Here is a 13,616-nt window from a genome sequence, read left to right as displayed (position 1 = left end):
GAATTCACCAGTTACTACAGACAGTCAATAGTCTCACTGACTGACTTCATGTTCTAATGACTGGGTGACAGCCATGTAATACCTTATTATCAAATAGCCTTGGGGACACTATTTCTTGTCATTTTGAAGGTGGCCTCGTAGTCCAACTAAATCAGAAACACTGTGAATGTTGTTTACTTACTATTTTATCCAGACTTTATTGTCTTCTTGCCATTGACCGAATCAGTAACAATTTAACTGGCTTCTTGCCCTAATCCTCCAATTTTCTTCACCCTTTTCAATCTCTTCTGTTGTTGGTATTACTCCTTTGACATCTACACTATCTATTTTTAGAGCAAAAAAAAAAAAAAAAAAAATCTCCTGGGAATCTGCTTCACCCACATGACAGGGATAAGATGTCAGAACCCCCAGCTCTACTCCTGGGGAAAGTACACAAATGCCCAAAGGTTCCAAGGACTTACGTTTGCACAGTCGTTTCTGCCCACAGGTTCCAGCAAAGGGCGATTGCTCAGAGGAGCGATGCTCTGCAACACCTCAAATCTATTGAAAAGAAATGTTATTTTAAAAATGGGAAGAGACAGAATAAAAGCAAAGGGAAATCAAGGAACAGATTTTTTTTTAAATTGAGGTATAGTTGACTTACAGTATTACATTAGTTTCAGGTGCAAAGCACAGTGATGCAATATTTTTATAGATTATACTCCACACAGTTATTACAAAATATAACTCTACTCCCAGTGCTGAACATTACCTCCTTGTAACTTATTTATTTTTACCTACTAGTTTGTACCTCTTAATCCCCTTCGCCTATTTTACCACTTCCCCACAGAATGTTCTGAAAAACAAAAATTACCTATCACGGTGGGGAGGGACAATACAGGGGTGGTGGAGCGGGAGATACAACTTATTGGCTGTAAGATAGGCCACAAAGATGTGGGGGATGTGGCCGATATTTTGTAATAACTGTAAATGGAGTATAACCTTTTAAAATGATATAAAATTTTAAAAATATCAAAAAACAACACTTCAGCATCTTTCTCCTTTGCTCATCTTTATCATTGCTCTATAGTTACCTTTTTTTAAACTAAAATAGTTCTTTGTGTTTACTATGACTGCATATTTTTTTACTTCATAATCAACAGGTCTTTCCATTAAATTTATTTACTTGGGGGGGAAAAAAAAATACCCTATTGTCAGTTCTTAGGAAAAAGGAATAGAGGCAGCCAGAGTCAAAAATATGTTCAGAACTCTGCAGGGGCAAAATGAGAGCTCTTCGGGGAAGCTCCAAGTTCAGAGCCGGGCACTGAGGTAATATTTGTACCAGCCCTCTGCTCTCAGTTGTAGCAATAGTTGCTGTAATATTTATCTGTATTTTGGAGGAAAGCAAACCTCAGCCTTTCCCTTAGTCTGCTAGCGACAAGTATCTAGGTTTGCTCCGAATCTTCTTATTGAATGATAAACTAGTTCCCCACATTTGATGTGAATTTCTGTCTCCTGATAACCTGAAGTCCTTCAAAGACACAAAAATGAAAATGATGGCCTGCAGAGGTCCCGTGAATGATCTCAGTAGCACGGAGATATCGTGCCAGATAATCCTGAATTAAAGATTCGAAGTGTATGGTGGGCCATTCAGGATAACAGTAAATGTTGCCTCCAATCATTAGCAAATTCCTATTTTTTCCTGTAACGGGGTTTGGCAAATTTTAACAATGATGTGAGAAAACCCTGGAAAGTGAACCCAGTAGTCTCAATAAATGTTCCCAAAGCTTTCAAAGGGAGATAGAGCATGAATGTGTTTATTCCTTCTTAAACCACCCACGAGAGAGACTTTTCACATAAAGTTATCACATGACATACTTCACTTAGAATAAAATGTGTTTTAGAGCAGCGTTTCAAAGTTCTGCGGAAGTTGTTCCCTCAGCCTACGCTCTGTGAACATAGATTTTTTTTCAAGATTTTTTGCTGACCAGACTTTCCGTATGATAGTCTTATCTTTCAGAATCTACAATAAGAGGTTCTTCATATTTAAGATTATATAAAAAATTGATATCATCTTGAACAGATCTTTGCAAGTAAAGATAGGGTGACATATAGGCTCTTAACTGAGATTTGTACATGTTCCCATTAAAATGGAATCAAGCAGAGAGGAATTCCATATTTCAGAATCAACTTTTTAGAATTCATGAAGTCCAGACTCTGAAGCGAGATTTGCATCCAGTGATAAAACACATTATTCAAAGTTAACTATGGTCTGTTGTATCAGCCTTTAATTCCTCCTTGCCGGGGCACTGGTAATGAACCTCAGGCAGGAGCCCTAAGGGAATATTCTCAGTGCTGATCCTGTCTTGTGTGCTACATTGTTACCCGAGTCAGTGCTGATCAAGGTCTGATTTTTCAGGGTCTAGAGTAGAGATCCCTGACTTATGAATCCAAGGATGTCCAGCGTTATAATTTTCTATTTTTGATGTCTGTATTCACGACAGCCTGGTCTAGCATAGAGTCACACTTAGGCCACTTTCTCCACTTTTTTGCAAATGTCAGTCACTACTCAATTTGGTTTCCTTTTTTTGGTACTGCATTCCTTTCCCTTGGTTTATAAATACGCTAAATAATCGAGGTAATGTTCTTTGGTAAATTTGGTCCCATTGATTCCCAACTTCACTGATGATCTAGCCTCGCAATTGAAGAATAGCTCAGCATCAAAGGGCAGAATAATTATGACTTTCATTTTATTCTTATTTTTCCTCACCATTTAAAACCTGAGGAATCAAAAGGTTATAAAATAGTTTAACTAGAAACAATAAATATACATTTATTTTCTGTAATATACTTAATAAATACATATGAGAAGGAAAGAAGTTTGACTTCTGTTACAGTCCCAGCCTTGCCAGAAAAATCTATGTAACCTCAGGCAAATTAAAACCTCTCCAGACATCACTTTGCTCATCTACAAAAACAACAGCCACAAAGGAACAAGGATGTTGGATTAGACGTATAAAAGAAGGCACTGATTTCTTTTCAATTGTGAAATTCTAACGATCTATTAAAAATTATCTAAAAGTTTGTCTCGAATTATCCCAGTGTTCTATCTAATAAAAACATGAATCACAATTGTTCTTCATTTACTCCACACGGAATGTTTCAAACAATTAAGTGTTTACATGTGATTGCATTTTATGATTTGTTACAATTTTACTTGACTGCTAGATCCTGGGTCAGAGAACTTGATCTAATTTATGCTTGCTGGCACTGAAGTTTATTTATGGCACTGAATAAATGATGGTGTAACAACACATTTGAAAATATCTTCCTAAGGGACCAGAGTTATAGCATTAATTTGCATTTTTCTTTCTAAAATTCAGATAAATATAAGTATTTATGGAAGGAACAAATGTTGTATGTTGGCTCTGAGATCTGTCTTCAGTATGGAATGCTGGGTGTTTATCCCTTGTGTTATCTTGGTGCTGAGCTCTTTTCAAAGAGTTGTAGGGTGGTTTAGGTGGCAGATATGAAAGCAATGTTGATTCAGTTACATTTTCTATATTTTCCCTTAGTAATGTGCAAAAAAAAAAAAAAAAAAATCATCACACCAAACAGCTAAATCAAGCCAAATTCTAAAATTATGACAGGCTGTAAAGAAAATTAGTGATTAATTATAATTCAGATTTACAACAGTATTTGTTTTTGAATGAAGTAAATTTCCATTAAAATGTAAACAAAGAACAAGCCTAAAAAAGATGGGATGTGTGTTTGGTAAAGTAAATAATCGTTATAATTTCTAAAACCTTTGGCTGGGAAATTCATGGCAAAAAAAAACTGTAAGTGATATTTATAACTAAAAACAAAAACAAAACCTTAATTTTTAATTCTTTCTCCCACCAAAGTCTCAATTATATTCTCTCAATGGCGATACAAATTAAAGTATTTCTCTTTGTGAGGTACACAAGTGCTCTGAATGGATGAGCCTCTCGGTCTACCTGCTCCATAATGGGTGCAAATCCTGGCTCTACTGGGTGTTAGCTGAGAGACTCTGCCCAAAGCACTTGGCTGTTTGAATTTGCAACGTCCTCAGGCATAAGATGTAAATTATTCTTTCTTAGTTTGATTGTTGCATTGATTTGTGATGTCCTACGTGTACAGCACCTATGACGGAAACTGACATATAAAATTCTTAGTCAATGCTGTTTCCTTCCATGTTTTACTTATTTTCTTTCAATTCTGCACTCACTCTAACCTCATGGGATATAGACTTGAAGATTCTAGAAATTTTATATTTTCATTGCTTCTGCTTTTATGCATCTGTTAAATTCAGTATTGTAAAAATTAAGACAGGAGGGAAGGGGGCAGGGCACAACTGTTAAAAGACTGGCACAACAATTGAGGATAGGTTAACTGGTTAGAACCAACTCAGCCCAAGATGGCAGAAGATCTGACTTCTGGTAGACCTTAAGCCTCATTATAGGCTCATTGTAATACATTAGCAAGCCAAATGACACACTCACAGGCACCATGACAGTTCCTAGGCTGACCATAAAAGGGGGGACCCAATTCCTGGAAATCCCCGCCCCTTCCCCCAAATAGTTGGAATAATCCTCCCACTCCTTAGCATAAGAAATTACCCAGCCCATAAAAACTAACCACCTGCACATCTCGGAGCCACCTCTCTTGCCCTCTGAGATGGCCAGCTCTCGGTCTATGGAGTGTGTATCTCCTTAAATAAACTTCCTTTCACTATATTAGCGCTTGTTCTTGAATTCTTTCCTGCATGAGACAAGAACCAATTCTCTGGTAACAAAACTACAACTGTCTAACAGCAGGTCAGTAAGTTCAAGTTAAACAAGGTAATGAATGAAGGGCCCTCCCATGTTGATATGATGAGACACAGAATGGGAGGATGGTAATGGTAGTTGGTTGAGGATGTAAAGATATTGATAATTATTGTGCTTTTTAAAAAGCATCTTGAGTTTGAAATAAACATACGTTTTAATTCCTATCATTCGATGGGAAAATCAGACAGGGAAACCTATACATATGTACAAAATGACTGAGTGAGATAAAAGTGCGTAATTTCCTGCTAAAGAGATAATAGTGTTACCCTATCAAAAAAAAAAAAACAAAAACAAACAAACAAAAAAACAAGAGTATGGAGTCAATGATGGAAGATTTCATAACAGAAAAGAGCTTGAGACAAGTTTGATAAGCAGGAAGATATTCTTGTGTGTGGTAAAGAATAATGACAAAGTCATTCAGAAGCACTCTGTCAGAGTATCTCAGGTCTCAGAGAACATTTGGTGCTTGCTTGGTGTCTTCTAAGCTAAATCTCACTATAAAATGGGGAAAATCCAGGAAGAGTTCACATACAGTAGGATTATTTTACCAGATTTATTTTAGAAAATGAAAACACCCGATCTTCCTTTGCATTGGTTATAACTCACTATTGAGTCACAGCTTTTTGTTATGCTTAATTTTCTTCCAATTTCACTTACTTGTCATTTCTCATATTTAATGCTACCTTTGTATGACTAACAATTGCTGCTTATCAAATGAATGTGACAGTCCCCTCAGACACAACAGATTTTTCTGGGGATATGATTAATACTGAATGATTCACTGATATTAGATGTAGTACATATTAATTAGTATCTTTCCTTTGAGATTAACTCCATGAAGGCAAAAGGAAACTTCAAGTATTTTCTTCCCCAGAAACCAAAAGGCTCTAGTTAACAGTGTGGCAGTGAGATATTTTTTTCCTAGCAACTTGCAATTCCATTTCTCTATTCTTTTGGTTGTAATCCTAGCACTAAGGGAGGATGCCCTGTACTGACAGCCTACAGAATCAAGATCATTATTTCACCCTTTCCTCTCCTCCATCACACTGCACTACCTATGTCTCCATGGTTTTAATCCATGAATAGCTAATATTTAAGCTGAAGTGTCAAAACTGGTAATGAGATTTTTATCTCTTCTATAGAAGTTCATTCATTCATTCTGTAACTATTCTATAATTTTTCCTATTTTATTTTTTATATTTCATTATTTATATTTTTGTATTTTAAATATCTGTAAACTGATAAAACTATATTATAATAAGAAGAACAATAATAGAATCATAAATAAAACATCATAGGGGACCAAGAATCGAAGTCTTCAGCCTGTATCATTTCAATATTCTCAAGTGCATATAAATGAGGACTGTATTTAAGTAACTCTGATAGTCAGTATCAGGCTAGCAAAAGGTTATTCACATAATGTAGGTGACCAGCTAATCAATCAGCAGTGTTATCCTTATCAAAGAGTATAGTTTTCAGATATATATTTCAAAAATTAGTACAAATCAAGTGTCACTGGGACCATAACTGTGTTGCTCATTCAATCAAATCTGATCACATAACTTTTAAAAAACTTCTTACTATTGGGATTTTTGAGTGGCTAACATAGATAAAAATAAAAACTATGAGAGGTAGACTGGTTAGAGTAGCATGGTTCCTTTGAGCCATCCATCTCCTCCAACCCAGAGCACACAAGGATTTGGGATCATCTCTGGTTAAAATGTTACTGAATGGATTTCCATGTTTAAAAAATGGACCATTGCAACAGCAAGAGAAGATACTGTAAGTAAAATCCAAAGGTGAAAATCTGTACAAGATAGCCATTCTGTCAGTGGCATTTTCACTTTTTGTGGAAATCAAGGTGTTGAAAGCAAGGTTCTGCCACTGTCTCTGTAACTTGTTCTCGCCTTTCAATGTTGAAGAAACACTTAATGAAATCCACTCTCTCATGTACTGGACTGTGAATATTAAATGTCAAGGATCTTCTCTAGTGTATTATCAACTGTTTTATTTTTTGGCTTTTTAATTTATAAGAGTTTTGAGATTCCCCTTGTTTGAACCATCTAAGCGGCCAGCTATTTTTGTATAGGCTTGTAACCCAAAGAAGTCTCAAAGCCCTCACTATCTGACCCTACCATTTATCATATATGTCATTAAAAATTAAATAAGCAAGACACAGACAACTGAGATTAATATTCTACATTTTATAATTGTGTAGCTCTGAGCATAATGAAAATGCTCAGGCAAATAGAAATAATTTGCAAAGTATATTTTCTTCTCTTGTTAGCACAAAATCTACCAGATGCTTACACAGTCCCTTCCTTTTTCCTTCCTGATTCTCCTGGCATTAATTTCACAATCAGCTTATGTCTTTTATTCTGCTTTTCCCAACTCATAAAATCCTGGCCACATGCAATTTTTAACATTACATTCTTGATTCATTACCCCCTCCCATCAGTACTTTATTGTCATACATGATACAGCTATGTAATTCTGTGCGTTTATAAAAGTATAAAAATTGTTGAAATATTTGGCTCTGGAAGCAAGTACATCCAAATATTTAGAACATATTCATCATTTTCACAATTTAAGATACATATTTGTTATTTGTGATACATATGAATACTATTTATAATACAAATTATTTCTAATACATATTTGCTAAATTACATTATTTAAAAAGTCAGGTCATTTTGTGGGTTTTTTTTTTTTGTATTTCTGGGGAAAATCATACGTGGTCAGAATGTATCATAACAACCACATCTTTTTTACTGGTCAACTTACTAGTTTTTATTGAGATATAACTGACATATAACATTATTTTAGTTTAAGGGGTAACACATAGCGACTTGACATTTGTATATATTGAGAAATGATCATGACAATAACCTAGTTAACATCTATCATCACACATAGTTACAATTTTTTTCTTGTGATGAGAACTTTTAAGATATGCTCTCTTGGCAACTAGTACTTATGCAAAAAAAATTGAAGCTATGTTCATTGAATCTTGGATTTGTCTGTTTTACATTTTTCTAAAGGACTGAATTAGAATTTTGTTAGATTCCTGTCTGGTTTTTTGTAACCCTATTTAATTTGTGTATTAACTACTATTCTTGTACTTTGGGCATAGCTAGGCTTTCTCTAAGTTTTTGAGTTGGATAGCTTTTCTAATACATGCATTTAAGTAAAAGTGGCTTTTTCTAGTACAAAGCAGAGTCCATAGCAGTTGTCAAAATATTTAAACATTTCTATTTGGATATATTGAAAGCCACTATCCAGAGCCACTGCCCTCAGTGCTCCTACAAATCTCAACAGATTTCTTTCCTGGACCTTCTACCTCCACCAGACCAGGCTGGGAGCAGAGTGAGGCAAGTCACATACTTGCCTAAGGGACAATATTTAAGAGGACTCAAAACAAAACAAAACGAAACAACTCAGTAACTAAGATAAATAATAGTTCATACGCTATTTAAAAAATCAAAATGGATGCTAAAAAATCCATGGTGAAGAAAATATCAAAATTTTAGATTAAAAATGCGGATTGTTGTTCACCTCCTTCAAGACCCTGAGACGGGAACGGTCACTTCCAGTTGGCCCGTAGTTCCGAGAACACAGTTACCAGCGGGGCAGGTCTGTGAGAGCTGACGATGGTGTGCAGACAGACTGAGCAACACAGGGCTTTCTATATAGTCACGTTTTTTATTTGTTTGGTTTTTGCTTTCTTGTAGAGCTTTTTATTCTCTTTTTTCCATTTGGTTTGAAAAATGGGAGGATGTTTTGATAAGCATATATAGGGGCTGTCTTCCTTTTGGCCCAGCACAGCACTGCCTTCAGACCTGCCTACTTCCATTTGATTGTCCAGTCCCTGGCAGTCAGCACTCCCAAGTTCTTACCTCTGGGACACTGGCATTTGCGTTCTTCAAGCACTTTAAATACATGCCCTCAAGAAGCCACAGGTGGGCATCACAGGAGCACCGACTATCTCACTGGTGGTCTTGCCCACTGACCACAACCTTCAGAAGTCGGCAATCTTCAGAAGGGTCTGTCATCCCTGGTAGAAGAGCTTGGAGCCCTGGGGGCCGAATACCAGTCTGGCTTCCCCTCCTCAGTTTGGTTTTGAAAGATTCTAGGAGGGGCCAGAGAAGCCCATGGCTGGTGATGAAGGGTCCCTGCTGGCTTTGGCCAGGCACCGTGGTGTCCACTGACGTTGTGAGCACTCCAGCAACAGGAGGAAGACCACGGGCACTGAAGGAGGCTTTGGTGTAGTTTTGGGCCATGAACCTGAAGGATTTGGGGTCATGTTGAATTTCATCTTCATTTAATTGCACCGCGTTAGGGAAAACCCTCAAATACTCACCTGTCACGGCTATTAACCCTCTTCCTATGAATACACGAAGAACGCAGCACTGGCCCTGCTGCGTAATTCTAAATGCATGCTGACTTGTTAGAAGGATATCATTTTCATCATCGTCTCCATTTGGAAGGTGAAGATACTGAAACTCTAAGTCATTACTTACTTGGGTGGTAGAGCTGTTAATTGGCAGCCCAGCAAAGAGCCATAGTCTCAATTACCCTCCTATGCCGCATGGCATCTGGCCTGAAGAAGTAAATGAGAGTCTAATCCATGGTTCTCAAGACTCAGTCAAAAATGGAGATAGTGATAATATAAAGATCTCAGGCAGTGCTGTAAGTGTTATAAAGCTAATGAAGTCTTCCATCGGTCTACCTGTTGTTTTGTAAGTAATCTCCCACTTTTTGCCAGGTGCTTTCAGGACTTCTTTATTTACATTTAATGAATTTGTAGTTCAGCAAAATTAGAGAGAGGAAGGAATGGCATCAACAATGTCACTGATTTTCAGAGAATTTTTTCTTGAATCTATTGATCATTTAATAATTATCAATTTAATTGGCGGTGGTGGGGAGTCTTTGAAAAAGTCAGTGTTGTTCCTTAAATGAAATCATGGCAGAAATGGAAGCGACATTCACAAGAAAAAGTTTCTTCATACAAAATAGCATGCTAACAATTTTTAAAAATCAGCAAGTGATTTGGAAGTTGGTTGAATTATTAATGAATGGTTGTCCTGTAAATTATATCACTTGGTAACTGAATTTGAATAATACAGAGTTAGGGAATGAAAGTAATACGTATTTTAAGATTTAACTTATTTGCTGGTTTTAAATTAGTTTGAAATTTTAAACTAATTATTAAACAGTTTCGCTATCGTACCAGCATTTATGGCTAAAAATTGCCTTACTATTCATTAAGTTATTACTTTCTAGTGTTGACCAGTCTTAAAGACTCTTTGAATTAACCAGTGTTATTTGCCTTACTGACTTCTGAAATCCATCCTTGAGCATATCTATGTAAAAACACATATACATACATATATTATGTATGTATGTATATATATATATATATGTGTGTGTGTGTGTGTGTGTGTATAGTTTCTTACATTTTACTCCTTTCTGGGTTCAACTTCCTTCTTCCTGAAGTGATAACTCTTTCATGGAAATCATATAATTTGATTTTTTTTTTAATCTCTGCTTCACTCCTCAAAATTGTATGCATTTCACTCTCACTTTTCAATAATAGTATAATTACTTTCCCCACAACATTAAAAATAGCACTCTGTGCTTTTCTGGCCTTTCCTGTTGCTTAAGAAGACTTCCATTAATCTAGCTGTGTTTTGGTAGGTAGTCGCTCATTTCTTTCTGAGTGCTTTCAGGGCTTATTTATTTGGCTTTAATATTCTACAGTTTTACTATACTGGGGTCAATTATGACATTTTTAAAATTCTGTTCAAAATTTGAAGTGTTTTTAAATTTTAGTATCTATGTCTTCCTGTAATAGGGAAGAACAAATCTGACTCTATATTGGATCTGTTTCTCTTACTTTAAATTTTGTATTCTATTGCTTCGGCTACAAGTTAATCACTAAAGGGGTGTTGCTTATAGCTTAAAATATACATAATGTTCCATCTCCAAGAACCCCGACTCCCATGTCTTAAGCATTAAGCTAAAATACCTTTGTTTAGCTCACAGGAGATATCCTGAACAAGCCCACCTGTGAATGGCTGCAGTCAAGGAGAGATGAGCACTTGCCCTCTGGAGTCTGGCAGGAACCAGGAAATATTTGCAACAACTTACCTTTTTGACTTTCCTTCCTCACCTCCCGCCCGCCAGCTTTGTTCTATAAAGGACACTAGCATCCAAACCTGGGCAATATGGTTTTTTGGAACAGGAGTCCACTATCTTCCTGGCCTGCTGGCTTTCTGAATAAATGTTGCTATTTCTTGCCCCAACAACTTGTCTCTTGATTGATCGGCCCGTCCTGTTGGCAAGCAGTACAAGCTTGGACTCGGTAACATTCCCTCAGTTCTGAAAATATTTTCAAATACTGCCTCTCTTCCATTGTTTCTATTATTTTCTCTCTGAAACACCTTTTATAGATGAGTTGTACACTGTCCTTCTATACTTTGTGTTTCCTTTCCCGTCTCCTTAACTCTCTGAGCTGAATTTTGGATAATTTTTCAATGGCTGCCCAATTATTATTTTTAAATTTCTAAATGTTCTCCAAGTTATTTCTAAATGTTCTCAGAATTATTTCTAAATGTTCTCCAGGTTTCTTATCTGTCTCTTTGTTTTATTTTCACATTGATTTGTTAGTTACTTAGGGGATTCTTACCTTGTATTTCTCCAGTCATTTTAAACTCCCTGAGGTTGGAGTTTAAAAATCTCAAGCTTGTGGGGAACACGTTTTCCATTGCAGTCACTCATGCTCTTGTTTACAATGGACTGTTTCCTCTCTTATTTGTAATATTTTCAAATGACCGCATCTTAGGTCTGCAATACGTTCTTTCGTTTCTTATAAAATTTCTGTGCAGTACGAGTTGTTGAAGTTCCTTTCCATGTAGTTTTTCTTTCCTTCACTTCCGTCAGGGGCTCTGGCCCTTGACCAATTTAGGTTCGTTTTTCAGTTTGAATTTTCCTGTATTGTACAATTAGTGTAAATTCTGGCCTAAAGTTGACTAAGAGTTACTTCATAGGGAAAAAAAAAAATTCTCCCCTAGGGCTGGGGGAGGCGTGTTTATTGTTATCTCTTTGAACAAGAGGATGGAGGATATACGTCCCCTCTCGTGGGGGTTGCAGCCTTTAATTCTCAGCCATGTGATGCCACTCTTCGTCCACCCCGCCGTCTTCTTGCGGTGACCTCATGATCCGCCATGATCATCATAGTTTGCTCCGACCAGTGTGGTTGAGTTTCCTCTTCTTCTCTGGCCCCTACACATTTGTTTTCTTCTATTGTAAGCCTAGACAATTATTGAAAAGGATGCATTTATTTTCCCCCAGAATCTTTTGTTATCTATACAGGGAAGGATTCTGGCCAGCCTGGTCTACCATTTTGCCAGAATCAGACAGATTTATTTTTACAATGCTATTTTAAAACAGGTTTTCTTCTATCTTGGGTAGACGCCATCATCCCTAATCACAGAATAATTTGCAATGACGCTTATTTCTGCACATGGGCCTGAAACTCTCTTTACATAACCCCCTCCACACACACACACATACAATAATATACACATGCAAAAGAGAGTCAGATGGTAAGATGAGATACAATTTAACACATTTATAACTTGCTCCATGCTAATGGGGACAAAATTTGTTAGGAAGACTTGTTGTGAAAGCCAAGAGAAGCTGTTCCAGGCATGGCGGCTGTCATCATAGGAATGCATGCAGGGGACAGTGTTGTACTTCAGAGGTTGGTGTGAGGTAAATGCATTGATAGGATACAGTGCTTTCAAAACAAAAGTATATTAGAGTCATTTGATGAGAGAAAAATAATCATTCCTGGGCCTGAAAATGCTTCCATGTGTTTAGCTGGGTCCAGGAATCTACACTGTGGTAAGCACTTCAGTTGACTCTTTGCAAGTAGCTTATGGCATATGGGGCTGCTTTGGGAACCACTGGGGAGACATAGCAAGAAATTAATAGTGGAGTAAGGAAACTGGTTTATAAAGGGCTTTGATGCCTTCAGTAAGGAATCTATGCTTTATCTGGATGAATGACCAGGAGATCCAATCCCTGAATGGCAATGAAAATCCCCAAAAGGCAATGTGATGTGAAAACATTAGAATGTAAGCTATATGTGTCAATAGCATGAACTAAATAACTGTTAAATCTGCTTATTTATAAATGGTGATGTATGTATTAGATCAGGGGTCAGTCAGCAAACTCCACCCCAAGGACTGAATGTTACCTGTGCCTTGTTTTTGTATGGCCAGTGAGCTAAGAATGATTTTTAAAGAATTATGTTTGGGGGTGGTAGGGTAGGCATTACTGAGTCCAAACTCATTCTGCTCATTACATGGCAGGCCAATAAATTGGGAGATGAGGTGTTGGGGTAAGGAATAACGACTTTTTTTGGAAAGCCAGCAGACCAAGAATGTCCTGGAGAACCATCTTAGCCGGGTCAGAATTCAGACTCCTTTTATGCTATAAAGGGGAAAGAATGTGGCCAGGTGATGCAAATTTCTTGATGTCAAAACCCTTTTTTCTTGCAGCTGTCCATGTAAGTCAGGTGTTTCTGTATACCTCCTACAAGACAAATGTTATTTTCTGTTCTGCAAGTTTTTAATCTCTATGTGAATGGAAAAGTGTTACACCCTTAAAGGTCAAAACCCTGAGAATGGGCTAACCTGTATATTTTAGGCTAGAGGCAACATTCTTTTACAAAAGGTGCAGAACCAGCATGACTAAGCCCAGAAAGCAGAGCACAGGGTT

The 13,616-nt window shown here is 36.9% G+C and overlaps 1 long non-coding RNA gene across 1 annotated transcript in view; it reads right to left on the bottom strand.

The window, feature by feature from the left end:
- Window positions 1-460: 460 nt before the first annotated feature.
- The window catches only part of LOC135322782 (uncharacterized), a 106,284-nt gene continuing 93,128 nt past the window's right edge, over window positions 461-13,616 (bottom strand). Inside the window, exon 3 of the long non-coding RNA XR_010383634.1 lies at window positions 461-540. This is a non-coding gene — a long non-coding RNA (uncharacterized LOC135322782). The remainder of the gene's footprint in view (window positions 541-13,616) is intronic.

The sequence above is a fragment of the Camelus dromedarius genome, chromosome 13 (genome assembly GCF_036321535.1).
Source record: "Camelus dromedarius isolate mCamDro1 chromosome 13, mCamDro1.pat, whole genome shotgun sequence".
Taxonomy (NCBI): Eukaryota; Metazoa; Chordata; class Mammalia; order Artiodactyla; family Camelidae; genus Camelus; species Camelus dromedarius.
Note: the sequence above shows the minus strand (reverse complement) of the source record. Positions and strands in the feature narration are given on the sequence as shown.